The sequence below is a fragment of the Chiloscyllium plagiosum genome, unplaced genomic scaffold, assembly GCF_037043375.1.
Source record: "Chiloscyllium plagiosum isolate Xiang-an unplaced genomic scaffold, Cpla_swu_hap1 HiC_scaffold_35, whole genome shotgun sequence".
NCBI lineage: Eukaryota > Metazoa > Chordata > Chondrichthyes > Orectolobiformes > Hemiscylliidae > Chiloscyllium > Chiloscyllium plagiosum.
In genome coordinates, this window is record NW_028270173.1 from 53,703,590 (window position 1) to 53,727,373 (window position 23,784).

The following is a 23,784-nucleotide window of genomic DNA, read 5'->3' on the forward strand; positions in this document are numbered from 1 at the left end:
TACAGAATGCCTGAGAGCTGGATGAGGCTGCATTAGAGGCCTGGATCAGTTCAGAATGGCTGAGAGTTGGATTGGAGTGGATTAGAGGCCTGTATCAATACAGAATGGCTGAGGCCTGGATCAGTACAGAATGGCTGAGAGCTGGTTGGGGCAGGATTCGAGGCCTGGATCAGTACAGGATGGCTGAGGCCTGGATCAGTACAGAAAGGCTGGGAGCTGAATTGGAGCAGACTGGAGACTTGGAGCGGAGCGAAAGCGGTAATTGGACTGGAGGTGGTTGTGGAGCTGGGGGAAGCTTGCTGTGAAGGTGATAGGTACATGCAAGTGGGTGGGGGTTGGGGAGCATTGATGGGGATAGGTCAGTGTGGAGTGGATAGGTGGGAAGGAAATGGACAGGTGGGACAAGTCAAGTGGAGGGTCAGGTCTGAGATGAGGTGGGGGTGGGAAGATGAGGAAACGGGTGAAGTCAACATTGATGCTGTGTGGTTGGAGGGTCCGAAGGCGGAAGATGAGGCATTGCTCCCCCCAGGCGTGAGGTGGGCTGGAGTTTGCACTTTGTAGCTCAGGGTGTTGGTGCCCTTGCTTGATAGGTTGGCAAAGAAGCAAACGGTGGTAAGACATGGAGCAGATGGTGACTGAGAGCAGTTAAGAGGGAAGGTGGTTAAGCAGCATGTTGAGAGATATAGTGAGGAAATAGAGGGAAATGGTCATATATGCAGCAGAGGTTTGATGGGCTTAACGGTTTTAAAGTTAGGACGGCTCTTGCTTGGAGAGGGAAGAAAGGTATACCAAAGACTATCCGAGCAAACTTGGGTGTTAACGTAGCAGTGACAAGACAGGTCGCAGCATAACAGCACTGCCTCCAGAAAAACCGCAATTCAGATTCTGCCATTGGTTTGTAAATCAGGGGAGAGCGCGAACGCAGTCCCCCACTACCACAAATTTTGCAGTCGAGTATCCCGCATTTGGGGACATCGCAGGCGTCAGCACACCCGAAGTGCAATGGGATAGCCTCGTCCTGGGAGCACCACCCATTTTTTATTTCAAAAATATACTTTATTCATAAATACTTTGATCTATACAACTGGACATGTCACACACATGTACACATTCCATTTCTTTGCGTATCGAGACAGTGTAATCATTTTTATTTACAGGTTGATGCGATTACATTGAGCTCAGACGCCAGCGGAGCCCAAATGACTGCGCGGGCCCCCTGTTCTTCATTAGGCAGGCAGATGTTACACAGTGGTCTTTCCCCACCGCGCCTTGGCGGCAGCTGCCCCAAGCTTCAGCGCGTCCCTCAACACGTAGTCCTGGGCCTTGGAATGTGCCAGTCTGCAACACTCAGTCAGGGTCAACTCCTTCAGCTGGAAGATCAGCAGGTTTCGGACCGCCCAGAGAGCATCCTTCACCGAGTTGATGATCCTCCAGGCACAGTTGATGTTCGTCTCGGTGTGCGTACCGGGGAACAGGCCGTAGAGCACGGAGTCCCGCGTCAAGGCGCTGCTCGGGACAAACCTCAACAAACACCACTGCATTCCTCTCCAGACTTCCTCTGCGTAGGCACATTCCAGAAGGAGGTGTGTGACAGTCTCGATCCCCCCCGCAGCCACTTCGAGGGCAGCGTGCGGTGCGGCTGAGAGTCCGGGCGTGCATAAAGGATCTCACAGGCAGAGCCCTTCTCACCACCAGCCAAGCCATGTCTTGGTGCTTGTTGGAAAGTTCTGGCGATGAGGCATTCTGCCAAATGACTTTGACAGTCTGCTCAGGGAACCGCTCGATAGGATCCGCCCTCTCCTTTTCACGAAGGGTCTCAAGAACACTACGTGCTGACCACTTCCTGATGGACTTGTGGTCAAAGGTGTTTTTCTTCATAAACTTCTCCACGAAGGACAGGTGATACGGAACGGTCCAACTACTCGGAGCGTTTCGCGGCAGCGAGGCCAGGCCCATCCTTCGCAACACCGGGGACAGGTAGAACCTCAGTACGTAGTGACACTTGGTGTTTGCGTACCGGGGATCCACGCACAGCTTGATGCAGCCACACACAAAGGTGGCCATCAGGGTGAGGGTGGCATTGGGTGTATTTTTTCCCCCGTTGCCCAGATCTTTGTACTGCGAGTCCCTTCGGACCCGGTCCATCTTTGACCTCCATATAAACTGGAAGATGGCCCGGGTGACTGCAGCGGCACAGGTTCTGGGAATAGGCCAGAACTGTGCCACGTATAACAGCAATGACATTGCCTCACACCTGATGACCAGGTTTTTTCCCGCGATGCAGAGCGACTGTAGCTTCCATCTGCCCAGTTTCTGCCTCACTTTGCTGATACGCTCCTCCCAAGACTTGGCACACGCCCCAGCCCCCCCGAACCCAATACGGTGAAGGGTATCGAGGATTGGTCGGCCCAGTTCCCGAAGAGCATGGCCTCGCTCTTGCCTCGGTTTACCTTGGCCCCCGAGTACCCGTTCGAACTGGTCACACATGCACATGAGTCTGTGCACGCACAGTGGATCCGAGCAGAAAACGGCGATGTCATCCATGTACAGGAGGCCTTAACCTGCAGGCCCCCGCTGCCAGGAATAGTCACCCCTCTCAGGCTCGCATCCTTCCTGATGGACTCGGCAAATGGCTCTATGCAGCACACAAACAAGGCAGGCGAGAGAGGGCAGCCCTGCCTGACTCCAGATCTGACTGGGAAGCTATCTGATTCCCACCCATTGATTGAGACTGCACTGACAATGTTGGTGTAGAGCAGTCTGATCCAATTGCAGATTCCCTCCCCAAAGCCCATTTTGGAGAGAACATCTCTCATATACCTGTGTGATATCCTGTCAAAGGCTTTCTCCTGGTCCAGGCTGATCAGGCAGGTGTCCAACCCTCTGTCCTGCACGTAGGCGATCGTATCCCTGAGGAGTGCGAGACTCTCAGCGATCTTCCTGCCCGGCACAGCACAGGTTTGGTCAGGGTGAATCACCGACCCTGTGCGGAGAGGCGGGCCACGTGTACATGGCCTGCCCAAGACGAGGGGCCGCCACCTACGCGCAGATGGCCGGAGGCGGGCCACAAAAGGACAGCAAGGCACCGCAAACCGGCAAGGGAATGGTGTCAGGGGGCACACAACAGGAAGGACAGGCCGGAGCAGAGCAGATGACAGTTACTGGAGAGGTACAGCTGCCGAGCGAAGCTCCGACAGGACAGGAGGAGGAGGCGGAGAAGGGAAAGAAGGAGGCAGAGGAATGGACCGTGGTGAAAAACAGGAAGAGGAAAACCCACCCGGTCACCAAAACCTCCCAGAAAAAGGGGAAAAGGCAGCTGCAGGTGGAAGATACGGACAGCTCTTCGGAGGGTGAGGACGGAAGAAAGGAGGGTCGTCACCAAAAGAAGAGGCAGAGCGCTGCGAGGAGAAAGGAGAGCAGCAACTGCCAACCAAGGGACGAGCCTCCTGAGGAAATGGGAAACCACCACCCCCCACCAGGTGAAAGCCAGAAGGGCCCCACCGCCCCACAGCTCCAGGTCACTGGGAGCAGCGACCCTCTGACAGCCCCGCTGTCAGATATAGAAACAGACAGCGTGGACCCTGGTCTCGGCCCGATGACACCGGAGCGGGCAAATGGACCGAGTGAGGAACTGGACAGCTACCTCAGCCCTGCGAGGGTCCAGCAGTTTGCGTACTGCACGGGGATGCAGACAGCTACCCCAGAGGGGCAGGACCAGCAGCAATCGGACATGGGTAACCTTACAACCTGTTCACAAAATGGGGTTTAAAATTGCAACCATCAATGTGCGCAGCATAAAATCTGCTGCGCGATGTGTTTCAACTCTGGCCTTCCTGGCCAACGTGAAAGCTGATGTCCTGTTTCTGCAGGAGTGTGGGATACCGCACCTCAGCAGCTACAGGAGATGGTCGAGCTTGTGGGCCCATGGGCCGTCAGTGTGGTCGGGGGGCAACGATAACCGCTCCTCGGGCCTGGGTATTCTGTTACGGGGAGGCAACTTCACCATCTCCGAGGTTAAGGAGGTGGTGGGCGGGCGCCTCCTCGTTGCTGATGTTACATACAGAAACGCTCCCGTGAGACTAATTAATGTGTACGCCCCAGCGGGTAAGAGTGAACGGTTGGCCGTCCTGCAGCAGCTTCCACTGTTGCTGGCTACGTCCAGGCCGGTCATTCTGGCCGGAGACTTCAACTGTATCATCGATGCAGATGGACGATCCGGCGGGGGGGACAGTAAACTGGACGCCACGTCCAGAGCCCTGATGGACACGGTCAAAGACGCCAAGCTGCACGACGTCTTCAGCACCCCTGCAGACGGAGCGCAGCGTAGATATACATGGTCACGGGCAGACGGGTCTATCCGCTCAAGGATAGATTACCTGTTTGTGTCCCGAACGTTCTCGGTCAGATCCACCGACGTCAAGCCGGTGTTCTTCTCTGACCACTGCCTCCTGCTGGCCGACTGTCACCTACAGGAAGAGCAGCGGGCTGGCAAGGGAACGTGGAAACTGAACACCAAGCTGTTGACCCCGGGAAACATTGAGGAGCTCAAGAGAGATTACGCAGGTTGGAGAACCGTGAAATCCCTCTTTGAGTCTCCAGCAGACTGGTGGGAAACAGTAAAAGGGAACATCAAGAGGTTCTTCATCCTCAAAACTGTTCAGGAGGCGAGAGAGAGACGGGGAAAACTGTCCCAGCTCCAGGAAAGTATGCAGAACCTGATCCTGCTGCAGACGTTGGGGGTCGATGTCACGGAGGACCTCAAGGAGGTGAAGGGCCAGCAAGCCTCGCTCTTTGCCTCGGAGGCCTCCAAGATAATCTTCCGGTCCAGGGTCCGCTCGGTGGAGCAGGACGAGACGTGCTCACGTTTCTTCTTCCAGAAGGTGCACAAAGAGAGCTCCGTGCTCAGCAGCCTGAAGGAAGAAGATGGCTCGGTAACGTCATCTCAGGCTGACGTCATGAGGATCAGTAAATCCTTCTACGCCAGTCTGTATGACTCGAAGCCAACCGACAGCGCGGCCTCCCAGTCGTTCCTGTCCTCTATCACGGAGGTCCTAGACGACAGAACACGGGAGAGGCTGGACCAGCCGCTATCTCTGGATGAGCTGACCAAGGCCCTCGAGTCCTTCGAAAAGAATAAAACTCCCGGAAGCGACGGCTTACCGGTCGAGCTCTATTCCGCTCTGTGGGACTTGATTGGCCGGGACCTGCTGGAGGTGTATGTCAGTATGCTTCGGGCAGGTACCATGAGTGAATCCATGAGGAAAGGCATCATCACCCTCATCTACAAGCGGAAGGGGGAGAGGGAAGAAATTAGAAATTGGAGACCGATCTCACTGTTAAACACAGACTACAAAATCTTGTCAAAGGTCATCGCCAACCGGGTCAGGTCTGCTCTGGGATCGGTGATTCACCCTGACCAAACCTGTGCTGTATTGGGCAGGAAGTTCGCTGAGAGTCTCGCACTCCTCAGGGATACGATCGCCTACGTGCAGGACAGGGGGGTGGACACCTGCCTCATCAGCCTGGACCCGGAGAAAGCCTTTGACAGGATATCGCACAGGTATATGAGAGATGTTCTCTCCAAAATGGGTTTCGGGGAGGGAATCGCTAATTGGATCAGACTGCTCTACACCAACATTGTCAGTGCAGTCTCAATCAATGGGTGGGAATCAGATAGCTTCCCAGTCAGATCTGGAGCCAGGCAGGGCTGCCCTCTCTCTCCTGCCTTGTTTGTGTGCTGCATAGAGCCATTTGCCGAGTCCATCAGGAAGGATGCGAGCCTGAAAGGGGTGACTATTCCTGGCAGCGGGGGTCTGCAGGTTAAGGCCTCCCTGTACATGGATGACGTTGCCGTTTTCTGCTCGGATCTGCTGTCCGTGCACAGACTCATGTGCATTTGTGACCAGTTCGAACGGGCCTCGGGGGCCAAGGTAAACCGAGGCAAGAGCGAGGCCATGCTCTTCGGGAACTGGGCCGACCAATCCTCGATCCCCTTCACCGTCAGGACTGACCACCTGAAGGTGCTGGGTATTTGGTTCGGGGTCGCTGGGGCGTGCACCAAGACCTGGGAGGAGCGGATCAGGAAGGTGAGACAGAAACTGGGCAGATGGGAGCAACGGTCGCTCTCCATCGCGGGTAAGAACCTGGTCATCAGGTGTGAGGTACTCTCAGTATTGTTATACGTGGCACAGGTCTGGCCTATCCCCAGAACCTGTGCCGCCGCAGTCACCCGGGCCATCTTCCACTTCGTGTGGAGATCAAAGATGGACCGGGTCCGAAGAGATGTAATGTACAAAGACCGGTGCAATGGGGGAAAAAACACACCCAATGCCACCCTCACCCTGATGGCCACCTTTGTGTGTGGCTGCATCAAGCTGTGCGTGGATCCCCGGTACGCAAACACCAAGTGTCACTACGTACTGAGGTTCTCCCTGTCCCCGGTGTTGCGAAGGATGGGCCTGGCCTCGCTGCCGCGGAACGCTCCGAGTAGTTGGACCGTTCCGTATCACCTGTCCTTCGTGGAGAAATTTATCAAGAAAAACACCTTTGACCACAAGTCCATCAGGAAGTGGTCAGCACGTAGTGTCCTTGAGACCCTTCGGGAAAAGGAGAGGGCAGATCCTGTCGAGCGGTTCCCTGAGCAGACTGTCAAAGCCATTTGGCAGAATGCCTCATCGCCAGAACTTTCCAACAAGCACCAAGACATGGCTTGGCTGGTGGTGAGAAGGGCTCTGCCTGTGAGATCATTTATGCACGCCCGGACTCTCTGCCGCACCGCACGCTGCCCTCGAAGCGGCTGCGGGGGGGGACGAGACTGTCACACACCTCCTTCTGGAATGTGCCTACGCAGAGGAAGTCTGGAGAGGAATGCAGTGGTGTCTGTCGAGGTTCGTCCCGAGCAGCGCCGTGACGCGGGACTCCGTGCTCTACGGCCTGTTCCCCGGGACGCACACCGAGACGAACATCAACTGCGCCTGGAGGATCATCAACTCGGTGAAGGACGCTCTCTGGGTGGTCCGAAACCTGTTGATCTTCCAGCTGAAGGAGTTGACCCCGACTGAGTGTTGCAGACTGGCACATTCCATGGTCCAGGACTACGTGTTGAGGGACGCGCTGAAGCTTGGGGCAGCTGCCGCCAAGGCGCGGTGGGGAAAGACCACCGTCTAACATGTGCCTGCCTAACGAAGAACAGGGGGCCCACGCAGTCATTTGGGCTCCGCTGGCATCTGAGCTCAATGTAATCGCACCAACCTGTGAATATGAATGATTACCCTGTTTCAATACGTAAAGAAATGGAATGTTTACAGAATGATGACATGTCCAATTGTATAGATTAAATATATATGAATAAAGTATATTTTTGAAATAAAAAAAAAATATCCCAAAGTCCCATTGGAGGATGGTCACCCAATGATCTGAGGCCAAATTTCCCTGACTGCTGAAGTGTTCCCCAACTGGGAGGGAACACCCCTGCCTGGTGATTGCTGTGTGGTGTCATCTGTTGTTGTAGCGTCTGCTTGGTCTCACCAATGAACCATACCTCGGGGCATCCTTGCCTGCAGCGTATGAGGTAGACAGCGCTGGCCGAGACAAAGATTGGGATACAGCCAGTACATGGTGGTTGTGTCCCCACGTGTAATGCCCACACTCTGACATGTCCTGCAGGGTTCCCATGATAGGGGTGTACAGTGTTGTGGTCGATGTTGTCCTGAAGGCTGGGCAGTCTGTTTAAGGTCTGGTGGTTGTTTAAAGGTGAGAACTGGAGGCATAGGGAAGGTCTTGGCGAGATGCTCATCCTCATCGATAACATGTTGCAAGCTGTGAAGAACACGGTGTCATTTTTCAGCTCCCAGGAAGTACTGAACAACAAAGGATACAGTTGGTTGCAGCTTGTATCTGTCTCCTGAGGAGGTCATTACGGGTACTCGCTGTGGCACATCGGAACTGGCAGTCGATGAGTTGATCATTGTACCCTGTTCTTTTATGAACATCCTTGAGCACCTTCAGGTGTCCGTCATGTTCCTCCTCATCTGAACAGATCCTGTGAATGTGTAGGGCTTGTCCATAGGGGATGGCTGTTTTAATATGTTGTGGGTGGAAGCTGGAGAATTGTAGCATTACGAGATTATCTGTGGGTTTGGGGAGAGTGGAATACTGAGGCCCACATCCTTGATGGAGAGGCATGTGTCGAAGAATGAGACAGCTACTAAGGAGTAGTCCATGGTCAGTCTGATGGTGGGATGAAACCAGCAATTGGTGTTTTGTTTATGATCTTCAGCATCCAAAGTTCTTTCAGTTCCCTCCATAAACTGCCTGCCTTTCTACCCATTTTTATGTTGTCTGTAAGTTTGGTGATGGTACATCCCCTTCCTTCCTCCAAGTGGTTAATAGAAACACTTGTGGTCCCAGCACTGACCTCTGGAGAACCCCATTGGTGACAGGTCACCCACCTGAAAAAGAAGCCCTTATCTCCACTCAGTGTTTCTTGGCAAATAGCCAATTCTGTAGCCAGGTCAAAATGTGCCAATGTGCATCGATGACACTTGGGGAATAAGAGAATCGAGAGAGTGCTTACATCCCAGGAAGAGCTCTCTGTAAGACAGGATTGCCCTATTTCTAAATCAGATAGTTAATCAATTCTCCTCAGAAAGCCACAACTGATTGAGCCTCCTGTGTGCTCTGCAGCAATGTATTCCAGATCCAAACCACTTGTGCTGTTTCTCATGTCAGCATTGCGTGTTTTGCCAGTGGGGATCCCCAATCTTCATATTAAATAGACATCATTTGAGAAAATGTGGGAAATATTGCACAGAAACCATCGAGTCCCTACAGTGTGGAAGCAGGTCATTAGGCCCATCGAGTCCATACTGACCCTCCAGGGAGCATCCCAACCAGACCCACCCCCTACCCTATAACCCTGCATTTCCCATGGCCAATCCACCCTAACCTACACACTATTGGACACGGGGAGAATGTGCAAGCTCCACACAGACAGTTGCCCGAGGGTGGAACCGAAACTGGATCCTGGTGCCGTGAGGCTGCAGTGCTAACCACTGAGCCACCGTACCACCCATGTTTCCATATCATTGATTCAGGTTAAGGAGCTGCCACAGCCAGGAAATGATGTCAATCTCGGACTTTATACTGTGGAGTGTTGGGGACAACAAATGGGCATCCTTAACTTTGGGAAGGAATTTGAAGAAGTGGGCATGCAGAAACCATTCCTGTTTTTCGGATAACTCCAGAGGAAACACTTACAATTGTTGCATGAGAATGAGCATGGAACTTTGGAGGATTTGTTTCCACGTCGTGTTGCAGGTAGGGAATTCCCCACAGAATGGAACGTTTGAAGCACCAGGATCCATCATTTTGACAGAAAGTTTGATCCATTCGTGACATAAAAGGGAAAAAGAGTGTGGCTTGTTGGGGAGGCGATGGGATATTGGTACAAACCACAGCTCAGGAGATGTTCTGAGGCGCAGGTTCGAATCCAATTGCGACAGATGCTGGAATTTGAATCCTAAGAAATCAGGAATTAGCTGTCTTTAAAGTTTAGAGTTTTAGGTATCGTTGGTAAAAGGGACTATGGCGATAGTGTGAGTAAATGGTAACTGTTCAATCAGCCATGGCTACATTAAATGGAGGGCTAAATGGTCTGCTGTCCCTGTGTTCCCTGGGGATGAGAGGTGGTAATCACAACAGAATCAGGTTTGTGAGGTGTACTGATAATAACGTAGGAGAATGTGAGGACTGCAGATGCTGGAGAGTCAGAGATGAAGAGTGTGGCCCTGGAAAAGTACAGCCAGTCAGGCAGCATCCGAGGGGCAGGAGAGTCGATGTTTCAGGCATAAGCCCTTCATGAGGAAGGGCTTTTCACTTGTTTTTGAGCTGGAACTTCAACTGGCCGTTATGTGCAGTGCAGGGGTTACTCCAGCAGAGGGAGGCAGTGGTCCATCTGCTGCGGTCTGTGGAGCTGACTGTGACTGGAGCTGACCGTTTTCCAGCATTAAGGAAGATAGTCACCCCAGCTGCCTGCACAGTTACAATGCTCCCCTCACAAGGTAGCAACAAGAGTAGACCATTCAGCCTGTGGATGTTGCCCCACTGCTCATTTAGGTCATGGTTTTTCATCATTTATATCAATGATGTGGATGTGAATACAGGAGATATGGTTAGTAAGTTTGCGGATGATGCCAAAATTGGTGGATCCTGTCTCTCTCTTTCTTTCTCTCTATCCCACCCACCCCCTCCCCACCCCCTCCCCACCCCTCCCCTGGTTTACAATCCACAGAGAAGACGATTCTGTAAGGTATGTTTATTGAGCTTTCGTTCTCTCACCCCACAGATACCCCTTCCAATCATCACTTCCCCCCTTTCACATTGTTCCATACCGCAGTAACTGCCACCTGATTGTCCCTACCCTACATAATTCCTACACTTACTTGCAATTCTCTCCACACGTACGATTTTCTCTCTGCCATTTATTACCTCCCCGTGAATGCCACTTCTGCATTTTCCTTCACTCAAGCAATTTTTCCGAGCCCCTGTTTCGAAATACCACTGAGGTCTGAGACCTGGGAAAAGTAATGTCAAATACAGTGTGTGCTGGAAATCTGCTGCAAACATCAGGGTCTGGGTGGAGAAACTCAGCAGATCTGGCAGCAGGAGAAAGTGAGGACTGCAGATGCTGGAGATCAGAGTCGAGAGTGTGGTGCTGGAAAAGTACAGCTGGTCAGGCAGCATCCGAGGAGCAAGAGAGTCAACGTTTCGAGCATAAGATCTTCATCAGGAATGAGAGGGGGTGTCCAAGGGGTCTGAGAGATAAATGGGAGAGTGGGTGAGGGTGGGGGGGAAGGCAGCTGGGAATGCAATAGGTCGATGAAGGGGAGGGTGACGGTGACAGAGTGGAGGGTGGAACGGATAGGTGGGAAGGAAGATGGACAAGTACGATAGTTCAAGAGGGAGGTGCCGAGTTGGAAAGTTGGATCTGGAATTGGCGGGGAATTAAGGAAACTGGTGAAATCAACATTGATTCCGTGTGGTTGGAGGGTCCCAAGGCAGAAGATGAGGCATTCTGCCTCCAGGCGTCGGGTGGCCAGAATTTGGTGGTGGAGGAGACCCAGGACTTGCAAATCCTTGCGGGAGTGGGAGGGGGAGTTGAAGTGGTTGACCACAGTGTGGTGGGGCTGTTTGGTGCAGGTATCCCAGAGATATTCCATGAAACGTTCCACAAATTGGCATTCTGTCTCCCCAATGAGAGGAGACCGCATCGGGAGCAACGGACACAGTAGTGTGTGGAAGTGCAGGCAAATCTCTGTTGAATGTGGACGGATGTGGTGGATGCCAGGACATTGATTAAAGTTGAGCAGGAGATAGACAGATGTTTAATTAGTGATGGGTTGAAGGGATATGGAGAGTGGGCAGCAACGTGGAGTTGAAGTCAAGATAAGTTCAGCCTTGGTCATATTCAATCAAGGGGTTCAATTGGTCAGTCCCATTCCCACTTCTTGTGTTCCTACATTGTTATGTAAGTGAGATGCCTTCAGCAATAGCAGGAGAAGGTGACATGGAAGGGAGAGAAAGACAGTGGAGATCTAGGGACAGCACGGTGGCTCAGTGGTTAGCACAGCTGCCTCACAACGGCAGGGACCCGGGTTCAATCCCACCCTCGGGCAACTGTCTGTGTGGAGTTTGCACATTCTCCCCGTGTCTGAGTGGGTTTCCTCCAGGTGCTCCAGTTTCCTCCCACAGTCCAAAGATGTGCAGCTTAGGTGGATTGCCCATTGTGTCCAGGGATGTGCAGGTTCGATGGATTGGCACAGTAAATTGCCCAGAATGTTCAGGGCTGTGGGTCAGGGTGGATTGGCCTGTATTAAATAGTCCACAGTATCCAGGGATGTGCAGGATGGTGCATTAGCCACGAGGAGGGCAGGGTTAGGGTTGAGGATGGGTGTGGATAGGATGGTCTTTGGAGGGTTGGTGTGGACCTGTTGGGCCAAATGGCCTGTTCCCACACTGTGGGGATTCTATCTCTTCCCTAAATGCACAAAGATTAATCTTGGTCTGCCCCATTCCCGGGGAAACTGTGAGTTGCGAGCAGAGATCTGTTTAAGCGACAGACCCAGGGATACAGAGGTGTTCAAAAAGGCACCATGAATTCTCTATCATGTGGCCTCTCAGTGTGATATACATGAGCCTGTGTAACAGAGGTAAAGTACAAACCTGCTCATCTCCATGCTCTGACTCAAAACAGCAAGCAACCAGCCACCAGTCCAGGCCCCACACTCTGGGCACTATTCATAGAGTAGAATCCTCACAGGACGGAAACAGGCCATTCAGCCCAACAAGTCCACACTGACCCTCTGAAGAGTAACCCACCCAGACCCATTCCCCCACACTATTACTCTACATTTAACCCTGATTCATGCATCTAACCACATCCCTGAATACTTTGGGGTAATTTAACACAGCCAATCCAGCCTTACCTGCATATCTTTGGATAGTGGGAAGAAACCCACACAGACACAGGGAAACTGTGCAAATTCCACACAGACAATCGCCCAAGGCTGGGATCGAACCCGGGTCCCTGGCGCTGTGAGGCAGCAGTGCTAACCACAGGACCATCGTGCTGCAGACTCAGGGGTGCGTCTGCCCCAGGCTGGGACTGGCTCATATACAAAAAAAGTAGTGGCTCTATTTTGGTCCAATAAGAAACAATTTTCCTTTCCAGCTGTGACTCCTCAATTATTACAGAGAGCAAAATGGACTGTCGCAGATTAACAATTCACTTCAGTATAGGAGTTGGAGGTCATGCTGTGGTTGTACAGGACCTTGGTTAGGACCCTTTTGGAATACTGTGTTCAGTTCTGGTCTCCCTGCTATAGGAAGGATGTTGTGAAACTTGAAAGGGTTCAGAAAAGATTTACAAGGATGCTGCCAGGATTGGAGGATTTGAGCTACAGGGAGAGGCTGAACAGGCTGGGGCTGGTTTTACTGGAGTGTCGGAGGCTGAGGGGTGACCTTCTAGGGGTTTACAAAAACCATGAAGGATATGGAGAGGGTGAACAGCCAATGTCATTTCCTCAAGGTAGGGAGTCTAAAACGCGAGGGGTTTAGGTTTACTGTCAGAGGGGTAAGATTTAAAAGGGACTTGAGGGACAACTTTTTCACATAGAGACTGTGGAGTGTATGGAATGAGCTGCCAGAGGAAGTGGTGGAGGTTGGAACAATTACAACATTTAAAAGGCATCTGGATGGGTGTATGAATAGGAAGGGTTTGGAGGGATATGGACCAAGTGTGGGCAAAAGGTATTAGATTAGGTTGGGATATCTGGTCAGCATGGACAAGGTGGACTGAAGGGCCTGTTTCTGTGCTGTACATCTCTATGAGTGTACGACTCTAATAGCGAACATGGTTAAACCATTCAGTTATTCATTTTAATCTGACAGTTTTTACACAATTAGGTTTGTATGGAACTAGACTGACCAGTCTGACTAGGCTGTGTGAAACCTCCCAAACAAACAATTCAGAGAGAAATGCGAATTATTGCAAGATTCGGGAACATGGTTTAATCATTCAGTCATTGCAATGCATCAGTTCAAATACCTCAATGAATGTAATGCTCCAAAAAGCAAGGATTCACCTCAAAATGAATCAGTCAGACAGGTTTGGAATGGGGTCTGAGTTAATTTGCAAAGAGCATTCAAACCCTCAATGAAATGCCTGCCTCCTTTTGTAATGGGAGAACATTCTCAGCCGATTCCCTGGAAACATTATCGTTACAGAAGTGAAGGTGGGACGATATAGATTTGTACGAAGAGTAAATGTTTGTGTGCCACGTCACATAGAGACAGGGTAATCCGGTTCTGGTGCTGCCTCACACTTTGTGCTGCAGCTCCCACCTTTATAAACCCAGCAGTGAAAGACCGACTGGGCCTGTCGCTGGGTCCCATCAGCGAGACACAGCACAAACCCGGTGGGGTTTCGAGTTGGACACTAAGCCGGTTCTCGGGCTGGTGTCCAGGTCTGTCACGCCTGGTGGGGCCTGGAAGTGGAACTTCTGCAGCAGGGTGGTGAAGAACAGGAAAAGCTCCACTTTAGCCAGTGCCTCACCAGCGCACACCCTCCGACCTGAAAAAGAACAGGGGAAGGTCAGTACCTCACCCAACACACACACACACACACACACAGACACACTCACACACACACACAGACACACACACAGACACACACACACATATACACACACACACACATACACACACACACATACACACACACTCGCACACACACACTCGCACACACAAACAGGCAGACACACACACATATACACACACATATACACACACATAAACACACACACATACAGACACATACACACACACTCGCACACACAGACACACAGACACACACACACATACATGTACACACACATATACACACAACACAGACACACACATATACACACACACATACACAGACACACACACATACACACACAGACACACACAAACACGCATAGACACAGACACACACCAACACACACTCAGATCCACACTGACCCCCCCACACACTCCCACCCACTCACACACACAGACACACACACACACACACACACACACACACAGTCTGTTCAGAGACCACCATCTTCCAAACCCCCATCGCTGAAACCATCCCAATGGTCACCAACTGCAAGCAATCTCATTCCCACAGTGTGTCTCTCTATCCCCGTACAGACAGAACTCGAACAGCTGGGAGTACATTCGGCCCTTCATGCTCTTTGCTCATTCAATAAGAACCTGGCTGATCTGCTCCCTCCACCCCACCTTCCCAAACCTTCTCCATTCCTATCCATTTAGTTCGGATCCAATAGCCTGGTCCTGAATCTACTCAATGACTGAACATCCACAGACCCTCAGGGCAGGGAATTCCAAAGACACACCCCACTTTGAGTGAGAGAACATTGTCCTCTCCCCATCCGAAATGGACACTCCTTCACTGTGAGGCTGTCCATTGAACAGAAATGATGGAGTTTAATTCAGATAAATGCGAGGTGCTGCATTTTGGGAAAGCAAATCTTAGCAGGACTTATACACTTAATAATAAGGTCGTAGGGAATGTTGCTGAACAAAGAGACCTTGGAGTGCAGGTTCATAACTCCTTGAAAGTGGAGTCGCAGGTACATAGGATAGTGAAGAAGGCGTTTGTTATGCTTTCCTTTCTTGGTCAGAGTATTGAGTACAGGAGTCGGGAGGTCATGTTGGTGTTGTACAGGACTTGGAATATTGCGTGCAATTCTGGTCTCCTTCCTATCAGAAAGATGTTGTGGAACTTGAAAGGGCTCAGAAAAGATTTACAAGGATGTTGCCAGGGTTGGAGGATTTGAGCTATAGGGAGAGGCTGAACAGGCTGGGGCTGTTTTCCCTGGAGCGTTGGAGGCTGAGCGGGGACCTTATAGAGGTTTACAAATTTATGAGGGGCATGGATAGGGTAAATAGGCAAAGTCTTTTCCATGGGGTCAGGGAGTTCAGAACTAGAGGGCATAGGTTTAGGGTGAGAGGGGAAAGATATAAAAGGGACCTAAGGGGCAACCTTTTCACCCAGAGGGTGGTGAGTGTATAGAATGAGCTGCCAGATGATGTGGTGGAGGCTGGTACAATTGCAACATTTAAGAAGCATTTGGATGGGTATATGAATAGGAAGGGATTGGAGGGATATGGGCCGGGTGCTGGCAGGTGGGACGAGATTGGATTGGGATACCTGGTCGGCATGGACGGGTTGGACCGAAGGGTCTGTTTCCATGCTGTACATCTCTTTGACTCTATGACACATCCCCTCTCCAGGACCTGAAGAATTATACTTGTCTTTAAGGAATAGAGCACCAAGACCCTGTTCCAGGAACCAGCTCAGTGACTCTCTCTAAGGTAACTTTACCCTTCCTTGGGTGGAGAGACCAAAACTGTGACTGAGTGTGGTCCCACCAAACCCCTATGGGATCGCAGGACCTGTGCCACCTCCTGAGCTGAATTAGTTGACATTACTGGTCATAGCCTTCGTATTTAACTTCCCTTTTCCTTATTCACTCATGGAACATAAAATATTCCCATTTCTGAAGTGAGGCAACTGACTGTGGAGAGCCAGCTCTGATTTGAACTGGGAGCAAGCTCCAAAATTTCACAATGGGTTGAGCTCCCCCATTTGGCTCTTACTTCATCCACGGTATGTGGGTGTCACTGGCTGGGCCCAGCACTTATTGCCCATTCCCGATTTGTCCCGTTGGGAAGGTGGTGGTGAGCTGGCTTCTTGAAACACTACAGTCCCTCCGAGCCACTCACCATCCTGACCTTAAGACCACGAGAAATAAGAACTGGAGCAGACCATTCGGCCCCTCGAGACTGTTCTGCCATTCAATAGGATAATGGCTCATCCCACATTCTTCACATCCACTGCCCTGCCTTTTCCATCTCCCCATTCCTTCAGTGTCGCTGGCTCAGAATCGTGGAGTTCCCTCCCTAACAGCATTGGTCCAGCGCATGGACTGCAGCGGGTCAAGACACCAGCTCACCACCACCTTCTCAAGGGGCAACTTGGGCACGGGCAATAAATCCTGGGCCCAGCCAGTGACACCCACATACCGTGGATGAAGTAAGAGCCAAATGGGGGAGCTCAACTCATTGTGAAATTTTGGAGCTTGCTCCCAGTTCAAATCAGAGCTGGCTCTCCACAGTCAGTTGCCTCACTTCAGAAATGGGAATATTTTAGTCACGGAACACATGGCCCCTTTTACAACTGGTTACCTGCAGAGAAAGGCATGAAGGCGTCTCTCTTCACAAAATTCCCATCAGCATCCAGGAAGTGAGCCGGGTTAAACTGGTGGGGCTTTTCCCATTGGGTTTTATCGTACAGCACCGAGGTCAATAAAAGAATAACGGACGTTCCCTGAAAAACACGGAAAGTCGTTCTGAATGTGTTACTGTGCCTGTGTTTAATGGAGAGTGAGTCATGCAGGATGTGGAAAACCCAGTTTTCTCCCTGATCCTGTTAGTTTCACTAGATACCTCAGGTTATAACCGACTCCACCTTATTGTCAAATGTAGCGGCTCTTCCCCACGATTAAAGAAACTCAATTCCTAAAATCCAAATTGCTGTTTGGCCTGCAGTGGGACATAATTACCTGCAGTGGAGGCTGGGTAGATTAGTGCACAGGACCCTGCTGTTTGCTGACAGAAGGAACACGTACAGAGATTGTGCCTGTTCAATTCAATAAAACAGGTGACTGCCTTTATCCAGTTCACTCTTCAGGGCAATCATAGTCAACCTACCTAGTTTAAAACTTAAACAGAGCTTGGCAGTTAAGCACCAGTCATCATTAACTGGTGCATTTGCTTTGACCTCTGCTAATCAGAGTCTACTGGCCAACCAATCAGCACTCTCCTCTCATTCATTAACAATAATGTTACCTGCCCCTCTTCCGTAGTTACGTTAGGGCCCGGGTGTCCTTGGAGAAGGAGCACGCGGTGTCCACCAACACCCTGGAGTTGTTCAGGGAGAGGTGGGCGCCACAGGGAGTGGAGGGCATTATTTCTCCTTCCAACTCTATTTTGATTTAGTCCCTACCTTCCCCTTCACTGTTTGATCACACAGCACTGCCATTTGATGTGAAGGGCAGTACTTGTCACTGGCCACTCGGGTGTTTTCCTATCTTCCTGGTGGTGGAAATTGAATAAAGATCCATGCGCTTTGTGTCTTTCAATGTGTCTCACACCTGCACACACACACCATGGGTGCTGGGGAAAAAATAAGCACCACCGCGGTTAGGCGGTAGTGTGGGGGTTAACAAAAGACAAAAAACTAAAAAAAAATAAACGAGAGTGTCGTCCCTACCCTCCCCTTCACTGTTTTGATCACACAGCACTGCCCTTTGATGTGAAGGGCAGTACTTGTCACTGGCCACTCTATCCCCTTCCCCGACAGAAAAAGGAAAGAAAAGAAAAAAAACAATAATATTACCCTTTTCATTGATGAGTGCAAAGTGTTTGTAACAGGATTGAGAGTCAGATGGCACATTTTAACCACATTTTAAAAAATGCATGTGTGAGGTGCGATTTGACGCATTTTAAAAAACACAAATGTGAGGTGAGATTTAAAATCAAACCTCTTCCCACAGTTAGTGACTGGGTTTGGAATGAAGTATGGTCAAGACAGGGTCACATGAGGCATTCAGGAGAGCACTTGATGATTATTTCAATAGGACCAATGGCTTATGGGGGAAAGGCAGACGTTTGGTTCTGTCAAAATGCTAAAGAGAGCTAGTACAGATAAGATGGGAGAAATGGCCTCATTTTTCACTGTTGAGGTTGTGTGATGGGAACCTTCAATGTGACTTTTTTATTAGCAATTCTCAACATTGAAATTCCCCCTTTTAATTTGTTTCCCTTCTAACTCAGTTCCTGTATTTATTCAGAAAGTACCATAATATTATTACCATGGTGACAATGTTCCAAGTAGAACCCTTCTTCAGGACTCGGGTGGGGGGTGAGGGGAGCTGCAGATAAAGGTGGGGGGGGATGTCGGGGAGGATTTTGGGTAGGAAGTGGGCCGGGTGGCAGGGAGCAGTGGAAGAGAGGGGGATGGTCTGGGAAGGGAGGTTGTTTGAAATTGGAGAGTTCAATGTTGAGGCGGAGGATAATGGACATGTCGGAGAGGGTATGGGAAGGGGAATTGAAATAGGCAGTGGTTGGGAGGTCAGGTTGGCCAACTCTAACTAGACCCAACCCCAAGAACATCTCCCCCTCCCCGCCCCTCTCTGCCCTCAGGAAAAAAACGCTCCCTTCAACAGTCCTTGGTTTGTGCCACTCTCCCACCAACATCTCCCCATCACCCCACATCCAACCCATGGTACCTCCCCTGCAGCCGGAAAAGGTGCAAAACCTGCTGGTACACCACTTTCCTCACCTCCCTCCAGGGCCCCAAACAGTCCTTCCAGGTCAGTCAGAGGTTCACCTGCCTCACTTCCAACCTAGTTTACTGTATCAGGTGCTCCCGATGTAGTCTTCTCTACACTGGGGAGGCCAAATGTAAACTTAAGGAACGGTTCACTGAACCTCTCAGCCGGGCCCACAGGGGCCGACCTGACCTCCCAGTCACTGTCCATTTTAATAACCCTTCCCACTCCCTCTCCAATATGATCATCCTCAACCTTTACCATTGCCAGACCACAAGTTGGAGGAACAACACCTCATCTTCTGCCTGGGCAGCCTACGGCCAGGAGGACTCATCGTTGAGTTCTCCAATTTCAAATAACCTCCCTCTCCATCCCCTGACTCCCTTCCCAGCCCCTCCCCCTCCCTTCCATTCCTAGGATCGACCCTTCCTTCCGGCTACCAACTGGATACATTCCTCCCATCGACCAACCAGATCGTGCCCTCTCCCTGTGTTCACCTATTCCTACCTCACCATTCTGACCCCCTCCCCCACCCCACCCCCTCACCCCCACCCCCAGTGCTGAAGAAGGGTTACACCCGAAACACCCACTTCCCCACCTCCTGGTGCTGCCTGACTTGCTGTGTCCTTCCAGCCTCCTGTTTGTTTATTTTAGTTTCCAGCATCTGCAGTTTCTTTTGTCTCGAACAATGCTCCAAGTGGCACAAATTGTGAAAAGTAAGCCTTGTATCTCTGATACCTTTGGAAGGAAATACCCTCTGAAATGTGTGTCCTCGGTTGTCGAATGAGCAAGGTTCGGGACAATGTTGGCAAACCTCTGGATTTCGTGAATCACAGCCTCAGTGTAGGGCATGTGTCTCTGGTCTTCTGTCCTCGGGAATCGACCAGCTCCTATCACCCGATCAATTTCATCTTGAACTTTCCCTGAAACAGACAAAAAGGTAAAGATCTTTGGATGGAGGGTAACAGTTTACAGCAGACTGAACTGAAGTGGAGAACTTTGTGTTGTTGAGTGACACGGAACGGGCTCGATCAGTTCCATTGCCAGTACATTCCCCTCTCAATACTTTACTTCATCAACTCTGACAGGCATAAACATCAAACTGCCCCAAACACACAGCTGATGTGATACCACCCACTGTGTGCTAACCTCCAAGGTAAATTTTTATTGTTCACTACTGAGGACAATTTGACAATCTATTTAAAATAATTCCATGCCACTATTCATATTTATTACCCTTGAGAAGGTTCCAATTGAAAGTGCTGATTTGTCGAGTGTCATAATTTCCACAAACAAAGTGCTGGGCAGGAAACTCGGCAGGGGCAGGATGATCCCAGGAGGGACATTTTAGGGCCACCCCCAGAGTATTCCCCGCTCAACCTAGATCGAAAGTATAACAAATCAATCCAAGTGGCCCATCCCCTCTGCAGTGACCTGTTTATTGGGATAACTGTTCACCTCAACCGACATAAAGGAGGAGAAAGTGAGGTCTGCAGATGCTGGAGATCAGAGATGGAAATGTGTTGCTGGAAAAGCGCAGCAGGTCAGGCAGCATCTAGGGAACAGGAGAATCGACGTTTCATTCCTGAAGAAGGGCTAATGCCCGAAACGTCGATTCTCCTGTTCCCTAGATGCTGCCTGACCTGCTGCGCTTTTCCAGCAACACATTTCCATCTCAACCTACATAAAGCCTTCTTGTCTTCAGTCCAATTGGGAATCAGACAGTGAGGTAATTATTTACCCAAGTGAATCAGACTGACAGAGGATCTGCCAATTCTGTTGGATTCCCGATGTCCCTGAGGGAGGCTTTGTCTCTCTGTCAGAGAGCGAGAGAGGTCTTGGATACAACTTGTTCGAGGCTTATCAATGCTCTGTCTCCACATTCCATGCTGTTGGTTCCCCTTGACCACAACGATCCACAAGATTGGAGTGTTCACTGTGCAGCTACTGGGGTGTTCACCTGGGCTTAAACTCAGGAAAATTGTGATAAATTGGATAATTCTCTGAACATCGATCCAGGTATGGAGCTCAGTGCTGGACTGCAAGGCTCCACCTAGTGGGATTAGTGTGTAGATGCAGGACTATGACTGTGCCACACTGTCAACAGGTTATAGCTCTGCTCTCTTTCAAACCTGCACTCCCAGGTCTAGCATTTTCTCTAGTGTTTAATAAAGTTTTTGTGCTCCAATTCCAGGGCAGAAGTCAAATACAGAATTTAAAATGTGGATTGATGAGATGTGTCAATATTGATTTTGTGTCTTTATGAACGTCACCCTGGGTATCATCCCGGAACCTGCAATGAAAGTTGTCTCCTCTGTGCCCAGAGGTGTCACCTTGGGCTCAAGCTCAGGAAGACTCCACTTGCTGGCTCACTAATGATCAGCTCGTTCTAATCCCAACCATTGGAGGGGTTTCTGATTGAGATGGCCAATATAGTGCTGAACCCAGAGCTGTTTCAGTATTGCTCTTGGTGGTCACTTGGTTCCTGGCTGACAATGTCTTGTCTTATTCTCAATCAGATTCTTACAGGGGTCAGTATTTTACCCTGAGGGGAGGGTGGGTTTGAGCGCCAGATGTAGATATGAAATGCCACGTGCCAAGACACTCATGACAGGAACTAACCTCCCTCAGGGAACATAAAGGACTGACTAAAACAAAACAAAGGAGAGTAGAGCCCAGGAACACGCCCTTCGGCCCAACAAGACTGTGCTGACACGTGATGCCTTTCTAACTAAAACCCTTTTGCCTCTACGTGGTCAGTATCCCTCTATTCCCTGCCTGTTCCTCAATTGTCAAGATGTCTCTTAAACGTTACTATTGTCTCCACCTCCACCACCTCCTCCAGGCACTTACCACCCTCTGGGTAAAAAAAATTTGGCTCTCATATTTTTGTTAAACTTACCCCCTTTTACCTTAAATTGATGTCACCCAGGAACTGTCATTAAGGACTCCATCTATCCATGCCTCTCATAATTTGTAAACATCTATCAGGTCACCCCTCATCCTTTGAAATTATAGTGAAAACAACTGAGTTTTTCCACTGTCTCCTCATGGCTAATGCCCTCTACACCAGGCAACATCCTTATCAACCATTTCTGAACCCTCTCCAAAGCCTTCACATCCTTCTGGTAGTGTGGCGACCAGAACTGTACACAATATTTCAAATGTGGCCTCACTAAAGTACCACACCACTGCCACATGACTTGCTAATTATTCATCCTCTATCCCTGACTAGTGAAGGCAAGCACGCCCAGATGTCTTCTTGACCTCCTTATCAACTTGTGTTGTCACTTTCAGGGAACTGTGGCCCTGCACACCAAATGCCTCGGTATGTTGGTGCTACGAAGGTTTCTGCCATTTACTGTGTGCAGTACTTCCCTCCTGCATTCAATCTCCCGAAATGCATCACCTTCCATTTGTCTGGATTAAACTCCATCTGCCATTTCTCCACCCAACTCTCCAACCAATCTCTATCCTGCTGTATCCTCTGACAATCCTCCTTACCATCCACAGCACCCCTGAACTGTGTGTCATCCACAAACGCATCAATCAGACCATGTCTGCATTCCCCTCCCAACCATCTATATACATTACAAGCAACAAGATACAATTATACAAGCAACAATATTATATTAGATTCAGATGCCAATTTAGGCACAACCACCAAACTAACACGGGTGGCACGATGGCACAGTGGTTAGCACTGCTGCCTCACAGCGCCAGAGACCCGGGTTCAATTCCCGCCTCAGGCGACTGACTGTGTGGAGTTTGCACGTTCTCCCCGTGTCTGCGTGGGTTTCCTCCGGGTGCTCCGGTTTCCTCCCACCATCCAAAGATGTGCAGGTCAGGTGAATTGGCCATACTAAATTGCCTGTAGTGTTAGGTAAGGGGTAAATGTAGAGGTATGGGTGGGTTTTGCTTCGGCGGGTCGGTGTGGACTTGTTGGGCCGAAGGGCCTGTTTCCACACTGTAATCTAATCTAACAAACACAGAGTGAAGGATTCCTTACTCTGGATTTCTGGGTAGTTTACCATCAGAAGAAGTCCCCAGCAGAGGGTAGTGGAGGTGGTTTCTGTGCCAGCAGCAAACAGGTCAGTGATTGTAACCACGATATCCTTTTTCTTACTCTCTAAATCTTCACCTCCCAGCTCCTTCAAGACAAAATGAAACAAAGGAGAGTGTGTCGCCTCCTTCAGGAAAATATTCAGCTCCATAAATGTCTGGACAGGGGTATGTGTGCCCGAGGATAGTGATCCTTCCAGCCTCTGGTCATGAACGTCACGATGACAATGACAGACTTGGCAGATGGAATACAATGCAGGGAAATGGGAAGTGGAGGGAGGAGAAATACACTCACTCATGGTCAGGCTTTGGGGAGGCAATAGACTTCACCAATTTGAAGGTGGAGGGACAGGTCGGGAAGTCCTTTAAAGCAACTTTACAGCTTTTGTTGGACTGAGTACGTACATTAGGAAGTTAACCCACACCATTCTGTTTTATTTACAAATATATATAAAAATCTGGTAAGGCCTCAGCTGGAATATTGCATCCAGTTCTGGTGTCACACTTTTGGGAAAATGTCAATGCTGGGGCATGGGTGCAGGGCAGATTTACTGAAGGGGAGAAGATCAAGGGGAGATTCGATAGAACCGTTGAAAATCATGAATGGGTTTGACTGGATAAGTAAGGAGAGACTGATTGCAGGAGCAGGGTGGGTCAGGGACAAGTCCAGTAGGAGGGGGCAACAAGGAGCACTCTACTGTAATGCGATGCTGAGTGACTGGAATTCCTGACACAGACACAAAGCTACATTCACACAAGAGTCGGGGATATACTTGAA

General features: G+C 50.2%; 1 long non-coding RNA gene and 2 pseudogenes across 2 annotated transcripts in view; all 3 read right to left on the minus strand.

The window, feature by feature from the left end:
* LOC148140908 (class I histocompatibility antigen, F10 alpha chain-like) overlaps window positions 1–23,784 on the minus strand; it is a 205,817-nt pseudogene that overhangs the window by 46,274 nt on the left and 135,759 nt on the right. The window lies entirely within an intron of this gene.
* On the minus strand, window positions 905–1,042 carry LOC148140910 (U1 spliceosomal RNA; annotated as a pseudogene).
* Window positions 16,812–23,319, minus strand: LOC148140911 (uncharacterized). Its single transcript, XR_015752969.1, has 3 exons — window positions 22,954–23,319; window positions 19,683–19,867; window positions 16,812–16,939 (listed from the first exon to the last, which is right to left on the minus strand). It is a non-coding gene; the product is annotated as an uncharacterized LOC148140911 (long non-coding RNA).